We start from the raw sequence: 27,925 nt of genomic DNA on the forward strand, positions 1-27,925 counted from the left end.
GTGTGGTTATAAGCATCAAGTTACGTTATTCACTCATCAATCGTATTTTCCACATTTTCATTTTTTTCGTATTCTATGAGTAAATATACAAGAATATTTGTACCCTTATTGCTTGCCCTACCAGGTACCTTTAGCATTCAACAGTGCTTTGGATTGCCCCACCAAGCCAGAGAATCTACTGTCTGCAAGATCTCATCTCCCTTTTCTTCCAAATGTCCACACAGAAAAAACATCTGTTAACATACAATGATTATTGCTAAAGCTAACCCTTCTACACACAACACACATGGATTGTGAATAACGTCACCACCTTCCTAGTAGTTTTCCTCTTGTACAGAGAACTCGTGGTTTGATGTAAGGTAATCACATATCTCCGTTTCGTTATAAATCCCGGCTGAGTCTCACATTAGATCCACAGCCATAAGATGATAATCGTCTACAAGAAGCTGATGCAATAATCCAGGAACTTGATCCAACAATCCAGGCACTTGATCCACTAGAACATACATTTTATCATTGGTCAATCCGTTTTCTATGACATAACAAGAGGTTTTTTTTAAATTTTCTCTGAATAATTTCCAGCAGTTCCCTGTAAATTTCTTTTTGATATGCCCATTTCTGGTGCAACATATCCCATGTATAGGTGAATATCGTAGTTTCGTCTTGACACCACGTCTCTAGAGTGTGCCATCTTTGAACTATTAAAAGACCATATATGTGATGTCATCCCTCTTCTGCATCTAGTGCTGACATGGAAGGCCTGCAGTTTCTCCTGATGATTCCAATCTGTCTCTCTGTAAAATGCATTTTTCCTACGTGCATGTGTGTAGCATCATACCTCTCAAATATCTAGTGTTTACATTTAGGTCCTGCAATGTATGCTGCAAATTTCGATTACTCCCTCTGTGTAAATACAGATATCCTGCATTCCCATTTTCTATATCAATTTTTTCAACATTTCAATTGTTTTTCAAATGTTTTCAATCTTTTTACATATTTGCCATATTTATCCATATACTATGTGCAAATGTGCAAAAATATTTGTGCTTTTATTGCTTGTTCTACCCAGTTTCTTTGGCATCTAACAGGGATTCGGATTCCTCACCGAGCCAGAGAGAATCTGCAAACTGTCTGCAAGACCACTTGTTCCTCTTCGTCTTCCAAATATCAACCCAGAAAAAAATTATATAAGCACATATGCTAACTGCCAAATGCAGTCCTTGCACCATATGCCATAAAACACACATAGATTATGGCGGAGGTGGAGTGCTGACATTAGATATCTTAAATACATTTTATGCCTACTAATTCTTACAAAATACCACTCTGTGAACACTCACCAACGATAACATCCATTTGTACTTTCTCATAGGAAATAATGTTTGATGAACCAACTTGTGTGTTTGTGTGTGTGTGTATGTGTGTGTGTGTGTGTGTGTGTGTGTGTGTGATTTTATTGCAGGGACCCACAGGAAGATAACCTGGACCTAACAGTGGTGGATCTACCTCTGGATGTTACCACATTCATGTAACATTTGTGGAGCCTCCTCTAGGCATTGTCCTATATGTAATGCAGGCAGGATGCTATCCCAAACCTAACGCTGGTAGATCCAATTCCAAACACTATTCTGGGTGCATCCATCCTGTAAACAGTATCCAGGGTAGATCCACCCCAAACAATGGCCCAGGTGTGACACTGGTGATACGTCTCCAGATGTTACCTGGGATGTAACACCGGTAGATCCAACTCTCTTGAACATGCCATGGACAGTGGTGCCTCCTGTGAGAGACTAACACATGCCCACATGAAATAGCACCGTTGAGGCTATATGTGTTTACAATAGGATGAAGTCAGTTCCATGTATTGCATTATACATATTTTGTATATATATATATATAAATTTTGTATATATATATATATAAATTAAAGCAACAAACGGAAATTTTGCAAGGTTGTGTTTATTTTGCCACAAAACAGTATAGAAAGGTGTTTGTAAGGTAAAAACAATATAAAGAATACAGAAAAAAATGGTTCAAATGGCTCTGAGCACTATGGGACTCAACATCTTAGGTCATAAGTCCCCTAGAACTTAGAACTACTTAAACCTAACTAACCTAAGGACAGCACACACACCCATGCCCGAGGCAGGATTCGAACCTGCGACCGTAGCAGTCCCACGGTTCCGGACTGCAGCGCCAGAACCGCTAGACCACCGCGGCCGGCTAAAGAATACAGAACATAACTGCAACATGCATAAAGGTAAACAAATATGTTCTTCGTTTTTTTCCAACTTAACTGATTTGCACAAACATTCTGACAACTCATTAATGTGCTCACTATGGGGTGTGACCATCTCTGGCAGCAATACAGGCCTGACATCGACGACACATGCAGTGAATGATGTCATCAATCTCAAGTAGAGGCCATAATGCCATTCTTCCTGCAGAGCTCCTCACAATCTTGTAGAGTGGTTGGTGATTGCTGACGTGGTGCAACATATCTCCCTAGTGCATCCCAGACGTGCTCTGTGGGATTCAAATCGAGAGAGCTATTAGGTCGAGCATTATCGTCCATCAGTACAAAGTCTGGTCCCACAGCACCTCGCAACAACCGCGCATGAGATCCGAAGATTTCCTCACGGTATCTGACCTTAGTTAAATATTGTTGGTTCGCCTTTATAATATCATGAAGAGGTATTCGAGTGGTCAACATAATCCTGCCCACACTTGTAGGGATCTTCTTCGATATTGTTCTCTTTCCACAATGTCTGGGTCACGAAATCATGTGCCACGTGCCCTCCACATGCGACTCTGTCGAGAATCACTCTTCGGACCAAATCGGGACTTATCTGTGGAAAGAACATTGGCCCACTGTTCGACCGTCCAGGTGGCATGTTGACGGCTCCACTCTGGACGTTCCCTTCTGTGCAGACACGCCGGAGGTAAATAGACAACATGTCTCCAACAATAAAGACCACACTGATGAAGCCTTCTGTACATCGTTTGTCTCGATACAACTCGTCCAGGGGCTGTCGCGAGGTCAGATGTCAGCTGCAGTGCAGCACGAAGACAGTCGTGTCCTTGCAGCCAAAAAACAGTCAACTCTTTCTGATGTCTCAAGTGGTCGACCCTGTCCTTATCTCTAGATACAATTTCGGTCTCTATAAACTGTCACCTCATCCGAGAAACAACAGAACGATTGACAGTAAGCCACCGGGCCACATCTGTTTGCGACTCTTCTGCTTCCAATCTTCTTATGGCCCTCCACAGCAGAGAGTCTGTAGGCGTCTTCTATGTGCCACACAGCACCATCTGTGACTGTGTACCCAGCGATTGTGGATGTTGCACCACCCTGCAAACACTAACCCGCTTGATAGGTACCCTAACGTCATTGCTGGCGTGGTTGTTCGTTGATCGGATGCTATCATCCGTGCAGAACACGATCGGAACGACATCTGTTGACGATTTGTATGATTATATCGTGAATTAGACACAGGACGGGGAAAGAGCAGTTTGTTGCTTTAATTTTGGACAGCAGTGTATAGCCTAATCTTTCCCCCTCTCCTCCTCCTCCTCCTCCTCCCCTCTCCGTGTCCACCACATCTTACCCGTCTCTCTCTTCATCTCCTCCTCCTCCACTCTGTCCACATCCTCCAAATCAGTATATAATATATTTATATACCATACATATTAAGGAAGTGTGTAGAGTACCGTGTAAAATTTTGAAGTAATTGATCAAGAAATTTTGGAGCTTTTTGCTGACAACTATTTTTCTATGTATTTGTCCATCTGAAAGTTTGTTATAGCATTGTGTAAAAATCTGTAGAGTTTTGCAAAAACATTTCCGCTTTATGTGACAGTTACAATGTACATTTACATACCATATATATTTAAAGAAATATGTATCCTATGTCCATCCGAACGTTATTGGAGTATCATGTACAAATTTCAAGAAAAATGGTCAAGAGAGTTTCGAGATTTCTGCTAACAACTTTTCCATGTTATTTAAGCTTTTACACGACGTTCTAATAAGTCTGTGTGCATCCAAATGTTTAGTAGAGCATCGTTTGAAAATTTGAAGTAAACTGGTCAAGGACTTACCGAGAATTTTGCTAACAACATCTCGGGTTTTTATAGTATACTTATATTTATATACCTTATATATTATAAAAAAATAGGTGGGTTGTGTCTTTCTGAATGTTTTTTAAAGTATTGTGTAAAAGTCTGAAGTAAATCGGTCAAGAACTTCTCGAGATTTTTGGAAACAACGTTAAACTTCCGAGAACGCAGCATCCTTTTGGCACCCTATACGAGACAAGTGGGCAGGAACCCACAGAGCCACTAATTCGATTAAGAGTTACATAAAGAACAAAAGGAGAAGACAGTGAAGTTTTTGTTTTGACCGCCAGCAGAACATAAAATATAGAGGACGCCCAAGGAGAATTGTCAATATTGAGGGATATAACAGGAATGATCATTCGCAGCAAAACAGTCAATTAAAAATGGGCTCCAAACTGTTTACTTTACAAGCTACGAGCACTTCATCTTTCATACTGCGAAATAAATTTCTTCTATTGCAAGCTTTTTGCTTCCCATATTTTGAGTGATGATAGTATGGAGCAGAACAGAAATAAATGTCCAGTGAACATGGTCTCTAAAAGTTCGTAGCTGAAGAGCTGTGAGCATATGTTCATCTTCACTACATGAAACACATCTCTTCCATTGAACAAGAGCTCATAGCTCTTAAGGTATGCAATTCAGAGTCCATGTTTAACAGACTTTTTTGCTTCAAATGGTCGTTCCTGTCATATCCCTGAATATTAATAATTCCTCCTGGGACACCCTGTATAGAGGTATTCAGAATCTCCATCCAAGGCATGAGTGATGAATTGAAAAAACAATGACCTCAGTTCAATTGTTCCCTTTTTCACAATGCGTTCATGATAAACAGAAAAAAAGATTTGTCTTGTCACAAGAACATACATACTGAGCGAACACACTAAAAATTGCTGCTTAATGTAAAAATTATTCGTTGCTATATAGAGATATATTTTTTGCAAAGTCTTTGCAGATAGCCACGTTCTTTTTGTTTTTCCTTGCCTCCAATTTATTTTAGATGGGGAGAGGGGAAGAAGAGATTGCATCAAATTTCTGTTTGCTGTTCCCTTTTGTGGCTGTATGAGTCACCACTGACTTGCCTGCTTCTTTCCCCTGAAAAATTGACTAACACGTTTCTTTCCCCTTATAGCAAAACTTCGAATACTAATATCTCTGGACTCACTTTTTTTTCACTTTTACTGATGACTATGATTAGTCCAAATCAAGCTGTAGCATTAACCCAATTTTTGAAGAAAAAGTGGCTTAACTGGTTTTTTCTCTGACCTTTCCTTCGTTGGGCACTTTTAAAGTGTCCCCATACAGACACACTCATTCACAAATTCCTAGGTATTGGCAGGATAAGCAACCCTTCTGACACCCATCAGATTTCGCATGTGGCCAGCAAGTGCTAGAACAGTGGCATAATGCCACTCAGCTGTCTTATTTTGATAGACGATCAAATCATTCTGCATTCTCACATCGTGTGGCGTATGTTTGTTTCTCATGCAACAGCGGTGAGGTATGGGGTAATTTGTTACAACTTGGCTGGCAAGACCACCCTCACCAATTCCTGAGTCTTGGACCTCTAGACTCGTAACCATGGCTGAGTGGTAGACTTGAGACCCTGTAGCGTTACAACTGATACACCAATATAATTTTTAACATTCTTCTAAAGCACCACTTTTCAAAAGTTTCAATTCTCTTCTTGCCTGAATTGCTTATTTTCCTTGTTTCACTTTCGCAACAATGCAAATATCTTCAGAAAACATTTCCTAACACTGAAATTTATGTTGGATGTCAACAAATTTTTCTTTTTGAGAAACACTTTTCTTTTGTTGCTAGTATGAATTTTATATGCTCTCTACTTCGAACACCATCGGTTATTTTGCTGCAAAACTCATAGACTACTTTTAGTGTCTCGTTTCCTTATCTGATTCTATCCGTGTTTCTGATTTAATTCAACTATATTCCACTTTTCTTTTTTTCTTTGTTGATATTCATTTTATGGCCTCTTTCAAAACACTATCAGTTCTGCTCAACTTATCTTACAAGTCCTTTTCCCATCTCTGGGAGAATTACAAAGTCACTGGTAAACTGCGAAGTTTTTATTTCCAGTTCCTGAATTTTAATTTGCTTTCCAAATTTCTTCCTGGTTTCCTTCATAGTTTGCTCAATGTACAGATAGAATAACGCAGTGCATAGGCTACACCCCTGTCTCACTCCCGTCTCAACCACTGCTTCCCTTTCATTTCCTTTGACTCTTGTAACTGCGGTCTGATTTCTTTATAAGTTGGAGCTTACTTTTCACCTTGTACCATGTGTTCTACCTTTGCTACCTTCAGAATTTCAAAGAGCGTGTTCTGATCAACATTGACAAAGCTTTGCCTAAATCTATGATTGCTATAAATATAGGTTTACATTTCTTCACTCGATCTGTTACGTTATTTTGCAGGGTCATTACTCCTTCACGTTTTACTACATTTTTTAGAACCCAAACTGATTTTTCCTAAGATATGCTTCAATCAATTTCTCGACTCTTATATAAAAAAAAACTTGTGTCTTTCTTTTGCAACAGTGACTTTTTGAGCTGATAGTTCTGTAATATTAACACCTGTCAGCACCTACCTTTTTCGAGGAGAGTTATTACAAATAAAAAACAAAAACAGTTTGGTTAGGTCAGAAAAGTTCAGGAGAGGGTGATATCAATCGCATTAGCATGGTTGACATAAGTTATTGAGGTTGTATACGCCGGGGCAATCAGGGCAGGAACACATATGTTCCATTATCTGGATCTCATCACAAATGCACTGGTTAGACAATATGGAATATACCCATTTTAGGAGATGTGGTTTGAATATGATTGACATTGACCACAGTGTACTAACTGCACTGGTACAAAAGTTGCACAATATCGCAAGGATTTTCCTGGTTTCATGATTTACAGCACTTTACATAATTAATCTAACGAGTTCCTTATAATAATATTTTTGTTTACTGCAAAGTACAAATTATATTTGTTTGTTTTAGTTTTTGCATTTATGTCATGGAGATATGGCAAGCACTGAAGTCTATACTTCTCTCTGCACAAGTTAACACACCAATGGATACAATACCTAGCTGGTTGACGGCTGTCCAGAACAACAAAAGAAGCCCCGAGCTTTATCACACTCCTGCAGAAATTATGACCTTACAGTGAAATAAATGAATCAGTATTCAGTGTTATGCAAATCTTTTAAAATGTATTCAGTCTCTTCTTGACCACTCTTGAATCAAGATCACTTTATGGAAGTTAAGACATTTTATTACGTGGCCAAATGTTTTATATTTTGTTTGTCGAAATAAACCATGTAAGAGTGCTTTATGACATGTAACTATTATAAATTTTATGGTGTATACTACCTTATACGTCCAAGAAGAATGTAATTTAAACAGTCCCTCTTAGACGCATGTGGAAAAGTTGTTTAATTTCGAGAATTGATAAAGTCAGAAAAACATTTTTGGCTTTATAATACTTTGACAATGGGTCGTTACAAAATAATAATTTTATATTTCAAGGAAAAGACTGGAAAGAGATACAAACTGTTCGTTTACCAGAAGTTTACATTCAGACTTCCTAGGAAACAATCGTATGGTTTATTAAAGTTACAAAATATTAATTTCAAGTATAGTTGGTAGTGCAGAAACTAACGATTCGCCGATTCTGTTGGGTGCTTGTCATCGATGGGCGACGGATAAAATCAGTAACTGAATTTTACGGCAACATCTTTCTTTGGCATATTCTTCCTCAAATGACGCGAGACTGCAGACATTCACGAAATTAACGATGTACATTCAAATTATATCAATTGTTAGATGAAGTTGTGGTGGTGATGGGACAGAACATGATCATGACTTCATTTCATTTCATTTAATTTCATTACATCGTTTCATTTTCAAAAGCGGCCTGTTTAACCACAAAATACGTTAATTGTACAGGAGGGAGCAAAGGTTGGCGTGTCTGCACTGAGAGAGGAGTGTGACGTACGAGTCAGGGGAAATTTACATGCAAATTTACATTTTTGTGTCCCACTGCAATGTCACTTACAAGAAATCGCAAAGGAGCACCACTTACAACTTGTATGTACGAATTTTTAAGCGAAACTGCAGTCGTTATAAATTTATATAAAAAGAAATATTACTTACCTTTAGGCTGTAATTCGTAACAATTTAGCGACAGAAAGCTGTGCTTGTGATGGTGCAAGCTGCAATGGCGCCGGTGCTGCAGTCAAAAAATAAGAAAACATTAATTTATAATAAAAACACACCTTACTACACACATTAATGTTAAAGAAGCTAACATTAGAGCAGTTCGTTACTGAAATAGTATTTGCAGTTCTTAAAAGGTGAACAGCTGGCAGACGCATCAATAGTCTGCTTGAGTAACAGAACTTAACCTCCAAGTTGTGCATTTTTACCATTTACTGGGACTTGACTTTCGTTCATTAAGACAGTTTATCAATAAATTATTAAACATGCACTTGAAACGACAATAATTTGGTTCCTTAGTAGTACGATAGTTAAGCCAATTCTACAACACTTTTCGGTGAAAGTATAGATACCGTGTTTGTATCTGTAACATACCCATATTGTCACAAGTTACGTCTCTTTCTGTAGTATCATCATTCCCCTCCTCTCCTAAGCCACGTCAACTTTCTTGGGCGTTGACTACTCAGAGAGGTTCCAAGTCAACACACACATTTATATCTCCCAATCACAGACCAGTATGTTAGCGACCAATCACATTTTTCCAACTTCTTCTTAAGCTATTCCCCTTTTGCCAGTCAGAGAACTTTTAAGGCAACATACATATATTTTGACCTTCTAATAACAGCCCAGTATTTTAGAGACCACTTACATTTTTTCAACTCCATCTTAAGCCACAACACTTGTCCAACCAAGAGCTTCTAAGCCAAAACACACATTTTTTTGCTCTGCTCAATTACAGCCTAGCATTTTACTAGTTATTATAGTAAAACAGCCAAACAGAGAGCTCCCTAAATCAAGAATGGTATTATTCTTGTCTTTAGTTTTGCAGTGTCTACAGTCATTGTCGAAAGTTGTTGCAGATGGAGGCAAATTTTATCAGGTGTGAACTTGTCTGACTTCGCAGAAACCTGACACCCATGCAGAATGCAGTGTTGCCAATTTAGCGACTTTGTCGCTAGAAATGGCGCCTTTTGCCTTCGTCTTAGCGACAAAAAAAACTTTTTGGCGACAAAAATTATTTAGCGACTAATATGGCGACTTTTGGAGTACTGACGACTTTGGAAGTACAAATCAACACTATTTTTGGCCAGTATTTTCATTAACAAAACTAAGATTTTAACTACAGAATGGGTACTACAATGACTTTGTTCTAGATTTACTAAATTAAATTAAGTTCTTAGCAGATCATGTAGCATTGTTCAGCATTTAGTAAACTCGAATGTGGGAATTACCTACAGAGTAAGAAAACCTTCACTATACAAAAATTCATTATTCATTACCCACTAGCCTGTTGTAGTCGATAGCGTATCGATCTATAATTCTTCAACTTTTGAACTCCCTTTATTTTTCGAATTGACAAAAAACATACGTAATATTAAGTATAATAAAATACAATTCTGTCCAGCAACCTCTAATTTTTCGAAATGTTAACTCGTAGTCAAATTATTAACACATGCACAGTGGTAACACAAGAACAATTCGGTTGGGGTATCTCAGAAATTATTACGTTTTAAACAATGAACAATAGGACTAATATCGAGTTACCGAGTGAGTAGATTGTTTCATGACTTCTAGTTCGCCCGAGTTTTAATGTATTTTTAGTGATTATAAATTGGTGAAACTTATGTTGTGGTGGCTTACATAATGGATTTACCGCAGAAGAAGAAACAGTACGCTCAAAAATATCGGGATGCGTGGGAAGCAGAACCTGAATTCAATGGGTGGCTGAAACCAGTCGTTGGAGACTTATCCAAGGCAAGATGTCAAGTATGTGCAACAGAGTTTTATGCTACATTGTGTGATATTAGAAAGCATTCGAAAACTATTAAGCATAAACAAAAAATTGAATTAAAAAAACACAAACTACCCTACGTGTGAAAATTGTTCCGAAAACTACAGCTAGTATAGCAAGCAGAGAGGAAGGCGCTCTTTCTTTATTTATTGCTGGACATTGTTCTATTTTAGCTGTAGATCATTTAGGAATACTGTACACGAAGTTGTTTTCCGGTGATGAGGGCGCTAAAAACATGCAATTACATCGTAAAAAGTGCACTAACATTATAAATGAAGTTTTGGCTCCATATTTTACACAATAATTGGTTGAAGATATAGGTGACCAAAAATACAGTTTACTTATAGATGAATCCACAGATGTATCAATATCTAAGATACTAGGTATCGTGATACGGTACTATAGTGTAAACAACCAAACCATTAGATCAGCATTTCTCAAACTCGCTGTAGTAGAAACTGTAGATGCAAGAAATCTGGCTGCTGTTCTTATGAATTCTTTGAAAGATCTCAAACTTCCAATCGCTAATATGGTAGGAATTGGCACAGATAATGCTTCTGCAATAGTTGGAATAAACAATGGGCTTTTCGATCAACTCAAGAGAGAATATGGTTTGCAGCATTTGGTAGTGATCCGTTGCATTTGTCACTCTCTTCAGCTTGCTGTTTCGCACGCCTCAGTGAATACCAACTACAGTTCTGTCAGAGCACGAAACAGAAGAGTTATTCTATGTTCTGAGTGACGACGATGAATAGCTCACATACCTGTATGTATATATTTTGTAACCTAATTTGAGTTCTTGATTTCTTTTGTTACAAATATAGTTGTATACTTCTAGTATATTTGACTACTGTGATTGGAACAACACGTCAATTATGATAATATGTTTAATTAAACGTTAGCGTATTTTATATGTATGTTGTTGCAAGCGATGCGTCATTTAATTAAGACAATATAGCAATTAGGTATGAGACAATTTTTATTAATACTTTATTACACCCCCCCCTACCCACGCCTTATTGCACCATTCACAGTACGAAATTTTCAGTACACCCCTAGTAAAATCAGTTTTAGCGACTTTCTAGCGACTTTTGATAATGAATCTAGCGACTCGGGTTTTTTAGAGTTGGCAACACTGGCAGAATGTAACACTGCACATACTGTCTGCAGTTTTGCCTCGTCAGTAAATTTCATCTCTCTCTCTTTCTCTCTCTCTTACATACAAACACACACACTCACACACACACACACACACACACACACACACACACACACATTTAGGTCTCCTAATCACAGCCCATTATTTTACCATCTATTAAAAATTCGGAGACGCCATCGTAGCCCCGTACAAAAGTATGTAAACGACGTGAATTGTATAAACTAGTGACTTGTTCAAAAGTATCCAAACGATCCAAAGTGCATAAATTGGTGCCATGTACAAAATCATCCAAACGATCCGAATTATTTGTCCGAAAATATGCAAACCTATTGACAACATTGTATAACTTACACTGTTTCCACATCTGTATTATTTATCAAAAATATGTAAGCACACGCACAATGTTTGTGTCAATGTTGTTCCCACATCTGCATTCTTTATCAAAATTACATAAAGATCATGACAACATTGGTGTAACTTACAGTATTTCCACATCAGTACAATTTATCAAAAATACGTAGGTTTTTTAATGTCAAGCGTCACAAATTTATTTCCATGTCTGAAATGTTTGTCAAAATGTCGTAAAACTGTTGCCAATATTGGCGTGACTTACTGTACTTCTATGTCTATAATGTATGTCAAAATTCAAGGGTTAACTGAAAAGTAATACCTCCACCTTCGTAACTCTTTAACAGTTCGCAGCATTGGTATGCGACAGATATTGGCTTGTTCCGTAGTCTCTTCTCTACAGTTCCAGTTGACGGGAAGCCTTAGCATTGAACGGTTGTGTTGTTACAGTGCAAAGTATGGAAACCTGTGCAGACGGTCGATTAAAGCGATTTCAGCAACGTGCAGTCACTGAATTCTTGACAGCAGGTGTCACCCCAAAGGATATTCATCAGAGAATGAAAGGAGTTTATGGTGATTGTATTGATGTGAGTACTGTGCGTCGTTGGGCGAGTAAGTTTGTATTTCTCGATTCAGTTATGACAGAAGACGAAACGTCAGTCTATGGAATTTCGACACAAAGACTCGCCCCAGAAACGGAAATTCAAGACGCAGCCCTCAGCTGGAAAAATCATGACCACAGTGTTCTGGGACACATATGGTGTTATCCATGTTGATTTCCTTGATCGTGGAACAACAATAAATTCAGAGCGTTATATCACAACGCTGCGAACTCTGAAATGACGGCTAACAAAGGTCCGAAAGGAAAAGGGAAATGTTTTCCTGCAGCTTGACAATGCTAAACCACACACTTCACGTGCCACCATAGCGGAACTTCAGAGACCGAATCTCACCACCGTACGGCATCCTCCATACAGTCCAGACTTAGCACCGACTGACTTCCATCTGTTCCTGATAATGAAAGACGATCTGCGAGAACATCATTATGCTTCTGATGAAGGCAATGGGAGAACTGTGAGACTGTGGTTGCGAAAACAGAGTGTCGAATTCTTCCGTGACAGCTTCAAAAAACTTGTTCATCGTTGGCAGAAATGTATCCAATTTGCTGGTGATTATGTGGAAAAGTGAATATTGGTAATGAAAGATCACTTCATAATTATTATTTCTGCGTTTGATTTATTAAAATATTCCCATCCAAACCGAATTAACGAAGATGGAGGCATAACTTTTCATTAATCCCTCGTACACTTGACACTTCGGATCTAACTTACAGGTTAAGCTGCATCGAACGACGAACATACTTTAATATTCGTATCACACTTGGCGATCAAAAAGTTCCAATCTGAGGGTGTTGCTAAAAAGTATGCGCAACGTAGCATGACTCTGTTGTGGGTATATAAGCACCAACATGTAGGCAAAGTATTAGTATGGCTTTCGTATCTTTCCGACGTGCGAGCAGTTAATGTGGGTACGTGAACTATGGTGACGTTATTACCAAATGTGTCCAAATAAGACCAATTTTTTTATTATTTTCTTGGCTCTCGAACGACAAACACCAGTAGGCATCCATCGCAGAATGTGCATGAGGCAGTAGGTCTGTCGGAAACCACCATTGTAGAATGGTACACCGAGTTCCGTGGTTCATGATAATGCGACCCATTACCAAAAATGACGTAACGCAAAGTTACGCCAACTCACGTGGGAGACGTTCCAGTACCAGGTCTGTAGTCCTGATCTCTCCGCAGGCGAATATCACGCGTTTGCTCCTTTAAAAAAGGCCTTGAAAGGTCGAAAGTTACTTTCGGACGAGGATGAGCAGCAGGCAATTATGGACTTCTGCATGCAGTTGAATACGGTGTTTTACGAAACGGGTGTCCTCAATCTGGTGTTTTAGTGGGATGATTGCTTCAATACTCATGGCGATTCGCCTGATTGTCATACCGTTTGTGGGCTGTACAGCCTTCAAACGGAAATTTTTCATCGCCCCTAATACAATGAGCCCCTCAGTTAAATAATTGACCATGTAAGTTGTTTGTATTATTGTTCTACAACTGTACAAAACACATGTTAGCTAAAATAATATCAGCTACTGGAAGAGGGCAATTATTATTTAACTTGCAAGTTACGGTACACTTGACCCCTGAAACGTGACTGTGGACTCTCAGATTAAGTGCCATAGTGCTATTTCCACGTCTAACTTGTCTGTATTGTGTTTCTATAACAACACAATACGCATGTGGCTAAAACAACATGTTAAGCAGCCAATACACACTTCTTCTTAGGCCTAAAAGTGCCTATGTTACTGGGGGGTGGGGGTGGGGGTACAAAAATAAACTGACAAGCTATTTTAAGGGAAGAAAATAATGTACCAACAAATCTGAATTTAAGGTGACTGACTGGCTAATACAGCTTTTTTATCATTTTGTATCTTGCACCTACCTGTGCGTATGTCCAACGGTGTACAAAAACGAACTTTCGAGGAAGGCGGCGATACTATTGATCGAAACTATGGAGCTAAGGCCAACTACAACAGTTTACAGACTGTACATCCAAAATCAACGGCTAAGTAATAGCATGTTTACCCATAGATATCACATCTTCTGACACTTTATCTCTACAAACCATACTAAAAACGGTGCATTTTGACGAGATCTTTAATGTGATGTATCACCTAAACTGCATATTTTCGTAATAAGCAAGTATAACTTAGAATTGCACCAAATACAATATGTAAACACTGCTTGTTCAAAGACAGTGATGAACAAGGGCTGCACATATCTCCAATCGCGAACGAAAATTCGATCTTTGCTCCAAAATAAAAGTGTCTGCATTATTAATTAAAATAAATAAAGATTACTTCTACAGCACTGCAAAACACACTATGTCACTATAATCGTAACTTAATTGTTCTATAACAGTATAACGAACGGTATATATAGATTAAGCGGCACTTGGCTACTAGTAACGATTAGTCATTGTTCCATACTTTAAAGAAACCTGAAATTGTCTGTATCACTTATCGAAAGACATAAAAATTTCTTCTATAACAGTACAAACACATGTGCCACTACTACTGATACACCTTAAATGTTGAGGTACACTTGGCAAGGACTGACTTATGCTATCACACAGTGGAAACTACACTACACTTCGATGAAATAACATATCGGACAGCAGTTTTAACATTTGAATGTAACGCACATCCACACAGGTAAAAATCAGCGTTGCTATATTTTCAACAATCCACTTTCAGCTACTTTCCAAGCCACCAAAACATTATAGCGATCACGCCAGGGTAAAAACTTTATCTTGCAGTACAAAAGTTTTGTCATTTTCTGCTGATAATACAAACTTATACTATCACACAGCACAAACACATTGACAGTTACAGATAAGCATCAAACGAAACTGTAACTAATCCCCACATATTGAGATTTTATATTTTGTTACACATATGCATCAAACGTAATTGTAACAAATTGCACCAGACATCAACTTTTTTAGTTCAGTTAGATTTAAGCAAACGTTATAGTGACTCAGAGCCATAGTACAGATCACAAACTAATGTGTGTTCCACTGCTTCTACTAACATATTAATGATTAGGAGGCATCAAAGTAAGACCAACTTTTGCATCATATAGTTGCTTATTAAAAATAATGCACAGATTTTTTTTAATTTTTGAATAAACATATGCCTTTATGGTAATGACAGTCACCTGATCATGTTGTTGGTAGTCGCCTTGTCAGCTGACCCTCATTACCTGTTTGATATCATCACCAGACACTTGTATGTTTCACTGGAAGTTGTTTGCAGTGCAGAGTTGGAGGGATCCGCAACTCCACCATAAGAGTTCCCTGCATTCAGCAGTACTCTGCAGTTGTAGCGTTGCTTGTTCAAGCATGTGACTACAAAGCAAGTCATACGCTAGCACAGACCAGGATATTGTTTGCTTAGCCTTTTCTGAATTCTTCATACTGTTGCGCTCTTACAGTTTTAGTGTATGTCACTGACTGTGTTTTCGGATTCTCTGCTCGTTGGTTAGGTTGTAACCCGGCGTTTTAATGGGTGCCACATCTTGTAATCTGTTATGCTCAGCTTGAGCATTTCTTTGGACGCTATCATCTTGCTAAGCGGGATATAACAACCCCAATAGTATCCACCATTATTTCAGGGTAAAATTAGTCACCATGACCGCGGTAATGGCAATCTCCATTTTAACTGACATCACTCCAATAATGGCCACTATTTTTGGGGGTAACAGCAGTCACTGTGATTGAGGTGATGGCGGATACCATATAAGCTGACCCTCATTACTCCAGTAGATACCACCATGCATTCAGGGTAATGACAGTCTCCATGTGTGTCATGTATTTTGACAGACATTTTAGACATGTAAATACTCTAATTTTAACTACTATATCTTTACGAATTTTTGACAGATATTTCAGATTTGGGAATAACATTGACATTAACATTATGTGTCTGCCTATACAGGGTGACTTTTTCCACTGTGTACAAACTCTAGGGATTGGTCAATGAGACGATATGGAACGAAAATTGTCTAATGAACGTATTTCTGGAAATGCATGATTTCCATGCTAGAGACCAATTATTCAATCATACATTGTTACAGAGACTGTGGTCTAATATGCACTGTACCATGCAGCCACAGTTACACTATGAGTAGAAAATCTTTTCCCTGCACCTCAATGCATGTGTGTACTGTAGCATGTTCTGTCTCACACATTCACATTGGCGAGGATGAATACAAACAGTGTCAAAGGCAGCATGAATACATTGCTCCAGTGTCCCAAATCTGGATTGGGCTCTACATACGCAATACTTTTCAGATGGCCCATAACCAGAAATCGCACAGGTTGAGATCTGGCGAACGAGTAGGCCATGCAACTGGACCCCCTTGTCTGATCCATTGACCAGGGAAGACATAACTGAAATGCATCCAGACGTTAACAGCGAAGTGGGCGTAGCACCATCATATAGCAGCCACAAAACCCTTCCAATCACCAATGGTACTTCTTCCAGCAGGGGAGGGAAAGTTACCCTCAAGAAACACCAATAGTTCCGGCCTGTTAACGACGTGGAAGGAAGACAGGTCCCAAAACATGGTCGTCAATTATCCCGGCCCACACATTCCGGCTGCACTGATGCTGATGATTTGCTGTCACCGCACCATGGGGGTTCTGCATACTATCCTACAAATGACTATTATGAAAGTTAAAGATACCACACCATTTAAAGGTGGCCTCATCTGTGAATATCCGGAACCGCGGGACTGCTACGGTCGCAGGTTCGAATCCTGCCTCGGGCATGGGTGTGTGTGATGTCCTTAGGTTAGTTAGGTTTAAGTAGTTCTAAGTTCTAGGGGACTTATGACCTAAGATGTTGAGTCCCATAGTGCTCAGAACCATTTGAACCATCTGTGAATAGGATGGATGACACATATCCTGGAATCGTGGCTGCCTGGCGAGGAACCAGTGACAAAACTGCTCCTGATGTGGAAAACCTGCCACTACTAAGCCCAGCACATGCTGTAAGTGATAAGGGTATTAATAACTGTCATAGAGAACGTTCGCTCCTTCGTTCCACAAGGCCATCTGGCTTACTTTGTAGTGGCAGGCCAAGAGCCTGGTACTAACATTGCAGTCGTCTTCCACAGCGTTAATCACATTTTCCTCCAAGTCTGGTGTCCGAACATTTAGAGTACATCCTTCATGATTTCCTGCTTGCTGAAACAACCCTGTCTCAAACAAATGGCGAAACACTGTTGTAAATAGTGAATGATGTGCTTGTTGGTGGGGATAGGTCTCCCGATAAAAACTTGCTGTCCGCCGCCCATTGCCATTTGTCTTTCAGTACGTAAGCACCATGTTGGCAAGCTATCGATTCGAATACAGAACCACTATGTACAACGCAGAATCACATCCACTACAAGGTGAGTCAATAAGAGAAATGAATCGGACATGGCACTACTTATTACTATGGCAGGAGAGGGTGCTAGGGCATGACGTATGAGGAATAGTACCACCCTCTAGGAGGGAACCATGCATACTGTAAATGTGGCTATATGATACAGCGAATATTAGACCACAGTCTCTGTAACAAAGTCTGAGTGAATAAATGATCTCTAGTATGGAAACCAAGCATTTCCGGACTTAAGTTCATTAGACCTTCTTTGTTCCGTATCCTCTCATCATTCGATACCTAGAGTTTGTACATGGTGCAAAAAATCACTGTGTATATTTTTGGTAAATAACACAGACATGGAAATATTGTAAATAATACCACTATTGACAATATCTTTATACCTCTCCTGATAAATATTTCAGATGGTTCAGAACTTTTGGTCCTAATTTACACAGTTCAAATAGTTTGAATACTTTTTAACATGGTGCCAATTTACACAATAATTCAGATTATTTGGATAATTTTGAACGTGGCCAAACGGTGGCTCTGAGACTACTTACTAACTGGCTGTTTCGTTTTGATTTGATATTTATTGATGAAGCAGAATTATTTGCTAACAAAGATGCAGAGAATCATGTGCAAACATTATAAAATGTGTGTGTATGTGTGTGTGTGTGTGTGTGTGTGTGTGTGTGTGTGTGTAAAGTTTCTGCAAAGTCACACACATCTGCACCCATTGCCTTCATGTCTCCCGCTTACCGTAGTTAGCTTCCGACAACTACGTGCAAACATTACGCAATTGCCAATAAGAATGACATCATCCTTATGTCGGAAGCCCTCTGATTGCCTGTTGCACTTTAATGGCTCGTAAAATACTGGGCTGTGATTGGGAGATCTAAATATGTGTGTGATGGTTTAAAACCTCTCTGACTGGCCAAGGAGGCTTGGCTTAAGATGGAGTTGAAAAAATGTGATTGATTGCTAAAATACTGCTCTGTCACTGGGAAATCTAAATATTTGTGTGTTGACTTAGAAACCCTGTGATTGGTCTATTTCCAAGAAAGGGACAGGGGAGAGGCATGATGACGCCATAGAAAGGAGTGTGGTTTGTGATGTCATGGGTGCTGTACATATATGAATACGGTATGTACACACACAATGAAAAGCGTTCCAGAGTCGGCATTGCTATACTGCTCTCAGAAAAGAGTAATCATACGATGATATAATTTAACAATTACAATGGAGATGGCATAGTTATGTATGTGGCTGAGTAGCTAGGAGTTGAATAGCTATACGTATACGGGGTTATTCAGCTAAGCTGTTCACCTGAAATATTTATGGAACCAGTTAAGATATTGTTCTTCTATTTTCAGCCAGAAAAATTGTGACAAAGTCACCACTAAACGACGGTAGCTTGTTTCATAGCAACGTTACTTACAGAGATGTCAGTATGAACTCAGCATTCTCAAATGAAATTATAGTAATTTCTGCTGCTATACTGTGGTACTAGAATAGACAAATTCAACGGTCTTAAACTCTTCAAAACCTGATTAGAAGCCTCAGAGAAATCACAAAAAAATAAGTAAACAAAGTTTGGAGTATTGCAATTTCTCTAAAACTACTAATCGAGTGCTGACGAGTGAAACTAGATACTAGCAGCAGAAATTATTAAAGGTGTACTTGAAAAAATGAAATTAATACTTCTCGTAATATAATAGCTACAAAAAGAGACTATACGTCATTCTCTGTGGGCGTTTTGAGAATTAATTTGAGTGAAAACATAATTTCGATACCATAAACTGTTCAGGACGTATCTGACGTGAATACATTAGTTCGGTCACCCGACTGACGAAGAAAACACAATAAGAAGTTTAGCTGAAAGAATGAATTGGCACATCGTAACTAGTGTCGAGTGCCACTTCCTACTGTCTTCGACAAAAAGGCTAGCAGCTCACTAGAATTATTAAACTCGCGCCTTTCGCTATGACAACAATATAGCTCAGTGCTAATTAAATTCTTGGTCTGGAAACACATTAAGATGCGGCAGTTTGAGACGAAGTTCTTTAATACTTGATCGACTTGTTGCTGCCAGTGTCAGTAGCGTAGTGGTAAATGGCAAGCGGTGTGAATACAACGAAGTCCATTCTTGGAATCTAAGCGTTCTGTAATTTTTATATCGTATTTCATCTGAATGCAAAAAGAATATATCTAATAGACACAGATTCACAATTTATCTCACTCTGAAATGCCAGTAACGGCAGTTCGATCCAATACTGGTATTTTTAGACATGTTTTATGGCTGGTAATCAGCCTCACGACACATGCTCCAGAGCTCTTAGAGACCCCTGACGTACATCTACATCTAAATATAGACTCCGCAAGACACTGTACAGTGAGAGGTGGAGGTTACTTCGTACCGATATTACAGATATTTTGTCCTACTCCGCGAATGGACCGTGGTCTGCCGATATTCCTCTATAACCGTCCTAAACCCTCTTACCTTACTGTCATGATCGCTAGGCTGGATAGACGATGAACGCAAATTTGTCGAATTCTTCTCAATATCCTACAGCGCGTCTCTGAATTCGTTTCATGTCATCTGTCATGCTATGGGATTACATTTTATTTTAGATGATGATATTGGGTTAGTCGACAGGTGATGACTAAAGTGATCACTGTAGCAAATATCCACTGGCCCCTGGTCTGATCACAACCGAGGTAGATTCTTCCTAACCGTCGGTCAGGGGCCTGAAGATGGCATAGTAAAACGCAGAAACTGATTGCTAAATAAAATAAGGTTGGAAATTTGACAGCTGAAAGGTGTTTAATTTGAAATCCTCTTTCAAGTTAACAGGTATTCTCACAGTTTCGTCTGTGGCACTGCACAGGAATCATTAACCTTCGGCGAATCTCGTTCATACGCCACAGTTTCATAAGGATGCTCAGTGCCCCCACAGTCTCGCATCGCGGCAATTAATCTTTCCAGATAAATGGAAGGTTGCTTCGGTGCTGAATATCAGCTCTGCGGCGAAATGTTCATCCTGAAGTGCTTCCTGCCCTGTGATGCAAAATTGAAGGCACCAACTATAAACTTCCGGTTTTAATTCTTGCACGAACTGCAGACTGTACGGTTTGAAATGTACCAGCCGTCGCAAAATCTTCCACACTGTTTGCCACTGTAGTCCACATGCGTGGCTTTCGCAGACACTTGATTTTTTTTTTGACTGCGTACGAAACTTTTCGCTCACCCTCTCGTCGGTTGCTTGTATACTTGGTCTACTGGTACTTTTCGGTTTACAAGAAAACCAGTGTTCCTCAATAGTTGACACCAACGTAAAATACTCTGTTTACACGGCTGTTCTTTTCTGTAATTCCTTCTGAATGAGTACGATACTGTTGTAACAGATAAAAATCTCTCATGTTTCAACACATGAAGACTCTTTTCTTACTCTGTCGCCATTTTGTCGGGGCATTGCACTCGTAACGCCAACTGATAGATACGTTGCAAACTTAGTGAGTTTATGGTTCTAAATGGTTCAAATGGCTCTGAGCACTATGGGACTTAACATCTGAGGTCATCAGTCCCCTAGACATAGAACTACTTAAACCTAAATCACGTAAGGACATCACACACATCCATGCCCGAGGCAGAATTCGAACCTGCGACCGTAGCAGTCGCGCGGTTCCGGACTGAAGCACCTACAACCGCTCGGCCACCATGGCCGGCTGTGCGCCTTAAAAGTCCGTTGATGCAAAAGGTGGTGGTGGTGAGAGCGGCTGGTATTTTTTGTGTCAAGAAGTATCATGTTTTATAAAATTCTCGGCTGTCCCTCTGGGTCACATCGTAAGTTCTCTACGATATTTTGGTAAACAAACTTTTTGCTATCTTCATGTGAAATGAAATGATCGGATCGCATTGTTGGCCGGGAGTAGAATCATAAAGCCGGCCGTGGTGGCCGAGCGGTTCTAGGCGCTATAGTCTGGAACCGCGCGACTGCGACGGTCGCAGGTTCGAATTCTGCCTCGGGCATGGATGTGTGTGATGTCCTTAGTTTAGTTAGGTTTAAGTAGTTCTAAGTCTAGGAGACTGATGACCACAGATATTAAGTCTCACAGTGCTTAGAGCCATCTGAACCATTTTTTATGGTTATACTCATTAATCAATCATACTTGTAAACTTAAAGAACTCTGAAAACGAATGAATCATTTAAAGAAGCCCTGTACTTGTTGGCAAAAGTTATTACAAGACTTTAATTAATTTCTGTAGAAAAGAGTATGTAAGAAATTGTATTTTGTGTAACGCCCTCCTCTTTATTTTGAGAGCATGTTTGCGTAAGGTGGTGTCAGGCTTGGGAAAAACTGTTGGTTCAGCTGGAATATTTTGTTCCACTGTTTTGCTTTTTTGTGGGAAAAAAAATTGGCGCTTTAGATTGTCAAAATTCCGTGCTGGTTGGAGGGCTCTGCACATAAAACTTCAAACGTACTCAATGAGGAAAGGAACCGGCCACATTTCTGGCTACAGTTGTTTTAAAAAAAAAATTCTCGGGATAGCTCTAAGGCAATCCCGATTACCAAAATTATGCGCCCAAGTTACGCGCATTTTTTTTGCATTTATTTATGAACATAACATCATTACAACAATACATCTACAGAAAAATGTAATTATGAATAGCTGGGTCAACATTTCACATAATCGAAATCCTTTAAGAACAGAAATAAATGCTTGTCTGACAAGTTATTTACAGAAAGCTTTTAGTAACAGTTCTAAAAAAGTCAGTATGTGTTGTGAAATGGAAACAAAATGTAAGTAAGTGCATCACGTAAGAAACTAATAGAAAATGGAAAGAAAAACAAAAAGGATACTTCTAGTGAAAGTATTCACTGTAAGTGAAGCGTCCTCTGATATCCGTACAATAACGCGACTGATAAAGTGTTGGCAAAATGCTCACGGTACTGACAAGCACGAAGACAAGCAATAGAAACTCTCGCCGTGTGTGAGCGGACATTACCTTGCGGAAATGTAAGCCCAGGATGGCCTGCCATGAAGGGCAACAAAACAGGGCGTAGAATATCGTCTCCGTACCGCTGTGATGTAAAGGTGCCGCGAATGAGTCTTATTGACTGGAATAGAATTATTGTCTTCAGTGATGAGTTCTGCTTTGGACAAGGCGCCAATGACCAGCAACATGTTTGGAGATGTCCTGCACAGCAGTGAGATACCAACCTGGCTATCGCCCGCCATACGGCCCAACAACCCGGGGTGCCAATTCTTTTCACAGAAACACCCCTTCGTTTGCATCCGCAGCACCCTTAAAGCACAGCGTTACGTCGATGATATTCTACGCCCCGTTTTGTTATCCTTCATGGCAAGCCAGCCTAGGCTCACATTTCAGCAAGATAATGCCCGCTCGCACAGAGCGAGAGTTTCTACTGCTCCCCTTCGTGCTTTCCGAAACACACCTTCGCCGGAAAGGTCGCGGGATCTCTCCCCTGCTGCAAACGTTTGGAGCATTATGGGCAGGACCCTACAACTCGCTCTGGATTTGAAGATCCGCCAGTTGAACAGAATTTGGTGCTATATCCCTCAGGAGAACATCTAACAACACCGTCAGTCAATGCCAAGCTGAATAACTGCTTGCATAAAGGGCAGAGGTGGACCCACCCACTAGAGACTTGTTCAATTTGTAAAGCTCTTCCTCTTGAATAAACCATTTTTTCCGCAATTGTAAACATTTTTTTGTTTGTCTACCGATTTTCATCCCATTCGGATAATTGTTTCGTGGTGCGTCGTCTTTCTATTTTATTTATTTTTTTGTCTTAGAATGTAAATGAAGTACTAATAGGAGTAGTATGGTATTCTGCCTTACGGCAGGTCTTGTCGTGGGTTAAGCCTCTTACACTTTTGTCTGTCCATAGCCAGTCTTTTCATTTCTGAATATCTGCCACCTTTCGTATTGTCCAGCATTTGATATCTTCTTTTTCCTCTTCCCCTTTTTCCCTCCACCATTCCTTCTATTACTTCCTTCAATAAACAGTTCCTCCTCAAACAATGTCCAATCCAGTTCCGTTTTCTCTTTCTGATGACTTTCAGCATGTTTCTTTCTTCTTCAACTCTTCTTAATACTTCTTCATTCCTTACTCGGTCTTCCCATTCTACTTTTTCCATCCTTCTCCATATCCACATCTCTAGTGCCTCCAATCTTCTTTCATCTTCCTTCCGCAATGCCCAGGTCTCAGCACCATATAGCGCAACGCTCCAAATGTAACTTTTGGCTAGTCTTTTCCTCAGATCTTTGTTTAGTGGTCCACAAAGTAATTTCTGTTTCCTCTTGAATCCTTCTTTCGCCATTGCAATTCTTTTCCTAATTTCTGTTGAGCAATACATATAATCCATTATTACACTTCCCAAGTAATTGAAGTTATTCACTTGCTCTATTTCCTCTCCCCCTACTTTCATACGGCATTTTCTCCCCTTCCCTCCAATTACCATGCTTTTCGTTTTCCTCTTGTTAATCTTCATTCCATATTCTTCTAATTTTGTGTTTAGATCATCTAACATTTGTTCCTGCTCTGTTGCACTCTCTGCCATCACAATCATGTCGTCTGCAAATCTTATACACTCCACTCTCCGACCCCTTATACAAACTCCTCTCCTTCCATCAAAACTTTCATTAATAATTTCCTCCAGATATATATTGAACAGTGTTGGTGATAAACAACAACTTTGTCTTACACCTCTTCCCAGTTCAGTTTCTTCACTCATCACACCTCCTATTCTTACTCTTGCTCTCTGGTTTAAATATAAATTTCTAATTAGCCGTCTATCCCTTCAGTCAACTCCATGTTTCCTTAGGATTTCCATCAGTTTGTCCATATGAAGTAGAAATAGGTAAAATTAAATATGATAATTTTTTTATGAGCGATGTGTAAGCTCAGACTATGTGAATGTGCTATCTGCATTTCAGTTTGTTAGTTCAGAGATATCTTTCTTGTCAGAAAAACACTTTTTTCATTGTCGTGAATAATTATTTAAATAGTTTTTCCAACTTATTTCTATTTTTTAACTCTCTGACGAGATTTTCATTTTTCGCTAACTAAGCTAGAATTCATTGGAGACGCAGACGTAATAAATAGATTTTTTTTCTTCTGTCTCTTTTGTTACGAAAAAGGCCAACTATCCAATTAACAGCATTTTTGTGTGATATAAGAAAAGTCACTATAGAAAAGGTTCATTCCATTCACAAATGACGAAATATTCTTTCATTGTGAGAATTGCTTAACGTTTCATCTCAGGTATCTTTACCACAAAATTATTATCGGATTTTCATGTTTACAACTTCCGACATAGGAAGAGCAGAAATTAATTTAGGGTTAGCAAAAATATATTCAATCAGTTACAATCGTTAGAAACCACTGATTTGGCTAACCTAGACGAGTATAACTATTTAAGACATCCGGAAAGATGCAGAACTATTTTACCGATTTATCCAGAAGCTGGCTGAGGCAAAAAAGATTACTGTGACAATTCCAGGTACCACTGCTGTTCTTGGTTACAAATATTCTACTTTTCTTTTACAAACAAAAATCATCTTCATAGAACTGTAGCAGAAGACAAAGACACAAGGTATGACTTCGTTCTAATTCTGGTCAATATTCTCTGCATAAGCCAATGAGAGCGTTTTTAATGAGTGGGACCCAAATAAGATTTCCTGCGTTGTTGTATTATCGATATTTTATGACACATTCACGTGAGTATATCCTAGCGCCGCGATGCACTATAAAGTGTTCATGACTGTACCGCAAAAAGTCTAGATATTACAAGAATATAATCAATATGTTACTTAATCTCCACGAACAGTATGTCATTTTATTCCGAAATTTACGACGACTTGTCATTTCTATGCTGTGCCAAAGTCTTTCAGTGTTCCAATGTTTCTCACAACAATTCTGAAGAAGTTTCTCTGAAAGTGCTGGCTGTATTCGCAGCAGGTGGATGTCTCTGTAACAGTGAGTGAGTACAGCATTTAAATTATAATTTCACAACAGCAATCAATGTAATCATTCTTCTCTCATATTATGTGGCAGGTGGCTTTTCTCTATCCGAGATCTAATGAATTCATACAAAAGATTCCAAAATAACATACGTCGCCTAGTAAGGGGCTGATTAAAAAATCACAACGCCTGAAAACGGGATTCTTCCGCGGCTTATATCTCAGGTTCTGTTGGTGACAGAAAGGTTGGATCAAGTGTTTTGGACAGCTCTTTGACTAGGGAGCATTTGTATACCCAACAGAAGAATCGTCTTAGTGTTACTGTCCTACAGTACAGGGCCAATGTGTCAATGTTACACACTTCCTCTTGCTTGGGCAAATAGAGCTAATCGGTTGGTTCTTTTTGCATTTGGTGTGGTCTACAGTGGGCCTTAAGGGGCTTATAAAGGCGCCATTAGTCCGTGGGCGATTCCTCAGAAAGCCCAAAAAACTTTTTTTGCTGTTTCTTCGTACCAAAACCGAGCCGCGGATGCACACAAAGTGGCTGAAATTTTTAAGATATATTGCTACGATCCAGATCACGAACAAACGTCAAAATTTGCTTGATATCTTTATCTGTTTCCGGCTTACAGAGTTTCAAGTTCAACTTACTTCTGCATGTAGAATACGCATGTAAAATCCGGTATAAGGCGAAATCTAAATAATAAATAACAGCGGCTAATTGCCCAAATTTTTGCGGTATACTCTTGAGGTATTTATCTGGAACTGCCACCTTCCAAGTTTCAAAAATCTTTATCCTTTCTCCAGAAACACCCCAAAAACTTACTTTGTGTACCAAAACCCAGTGGCGGATTTCAAAACGGCAATGCACAGCCGGCAGGTGTAATGTTTACCACATATTCCTAACATCCCGATCTTGAGCAGCCTTGAAAATGTTCTTGTTATTTTAAACCGTTACCGAAATACAGAGCTTCAAAGTTACCCTACTTCTACGCTTAAAATACACACTTAAAATCCGGTGTAGGGCGAAAACATAGTTTACAAAGTCATGTAGCACACAAAAATATGATGTAAATCCGTTATCATCGAAAGGGTTCTGGGAACTCCACATTGTAGAGCTGAAGCATATGCTAAATTTTTGTGCACGTAAAATCCGGTTCCAGGGGTAAAATTAGTTTTGCATTATTTCAAGTTCACATAAGCAAACTCTCAAGCCGGCTTGAGTAGCCGAGCGGTTCTAGGCGCTACATTCCGGAACCGCGCGACTGCTACGGTCGCAGGTTCGAATCCTGCCTCGGGCATGGTGTGTGTGATGTCCTTAGGTTAGTTAGGTTTAAGTAGTTCTAAGTTCTAGGGGACTGATGACCTCCGAAGTTAAGTCCCATAGTGCTCAGAGCCATTTGAACCATTTTAAACTCTCAAAATATTGCTGACCCATAAAATTCCTTTCACGTGAGTGACATGCCCTCCTGTGACAGGGAAGAGAAGGGAACCAGCGGAAAAATGCTCCTATTGAAGCACAGAAAAAGGCGAACATCCTCTTGCTTAAAAGACTCTGACTGAAAACTGGGGTACCAGCTACCTCGTTCTCTCTTCGTCAGCAGAGCAAAACTTTTTACACGCGAACATATGCGCGCCTTTTTATGCTGAAGCAGAAGGAGACATTAGCAGTTGAAAAGAGATGGAAAAGTAATAAATACTGGAAGATAGTAGACAGTGGTTGTGGTACAGAAAGAGCATAGGAGACAATTGCAGTGTGAGAGAGAGGACAGCGCGGTAGTGGAACATAGTTCACAGTGACAGAACAGTCCTGGGCAAAAACTGAAGAAGAAGTGCCAACGAAAGAGGAATAAAAGAGAAGGAGAAAGTAGAAGTGGGCGAGAGAGATAATGATAGTGAGAAGAGACCTGTAGCAGTGGGAAGGAATGACTGAGATAGTAGCACTAAGAGAGAGCAAGGGGGAAAGAGTGACAGTGAGAGGAGATAGTCGTAGCAGGACAGAACGGAGGAGACTGAAGGAGACAGTGACAGTTAGAGAGACACAAAGAGGTAATGACAATGAGCTGGGCTGAATGAGTGAGTGAGAATGGCCAAGTGGGAGTGGATAGGCATGAACTACTTAAAGCAACGGACTAGTGAGTGCGACCGAGTTTCAATTAGGGGAGCTTGTGGGCGCGAGAAATGTGTTGCATGTTAAAAACAACGTGAACGTGTTTTGGGAGTATTTTTAAAGGTGCTGAAGAATCTAGAATGAGACAGCTGCTATTTCACTTTACAGCCAGAGTCTTTGAAACAGTGGCATATTC

General features: G+C 39.5%; 1 protein-coding gene across 2 annotated transcripts in view; it reads right to left on the bottom strand.

Moving 5' to 3' along the window:
* The window catches only part of LOC126174995 (uncharacterized), an 897,629-nt gene that overhangs the window by 782,504 nt on the left and 87,200 nt on the right, over nt 1-27,925 (bottom strand). For both annotated transcript variants that reach the window (XM_049921478.1, XM_049921479.1), the window contains exon 2: nt 8,281-8,356. The gene's annotated coding sequence lies outside the window, so the exon portion shown is untranslated. The remainder of the gene's footprint in view (nt 1-8,280; nt 8,357-27,925) is intronic.

Source organism: Schistocerca cancellata, chromosome 3, assembly GCF_023864275.1.
Source record: "Schistocerca cancellata isolate TAMUIC-IGC-003103 chromosome 3, iqSchCanc2.1, whole genome shotgun sequence".
Taxonomy (NCBI): Eukaryota; Metazoa; Arthropoda; class Insecta; order Orthoptera; family Acrididae; genus Schistocerca; species Schistocerca cancellata.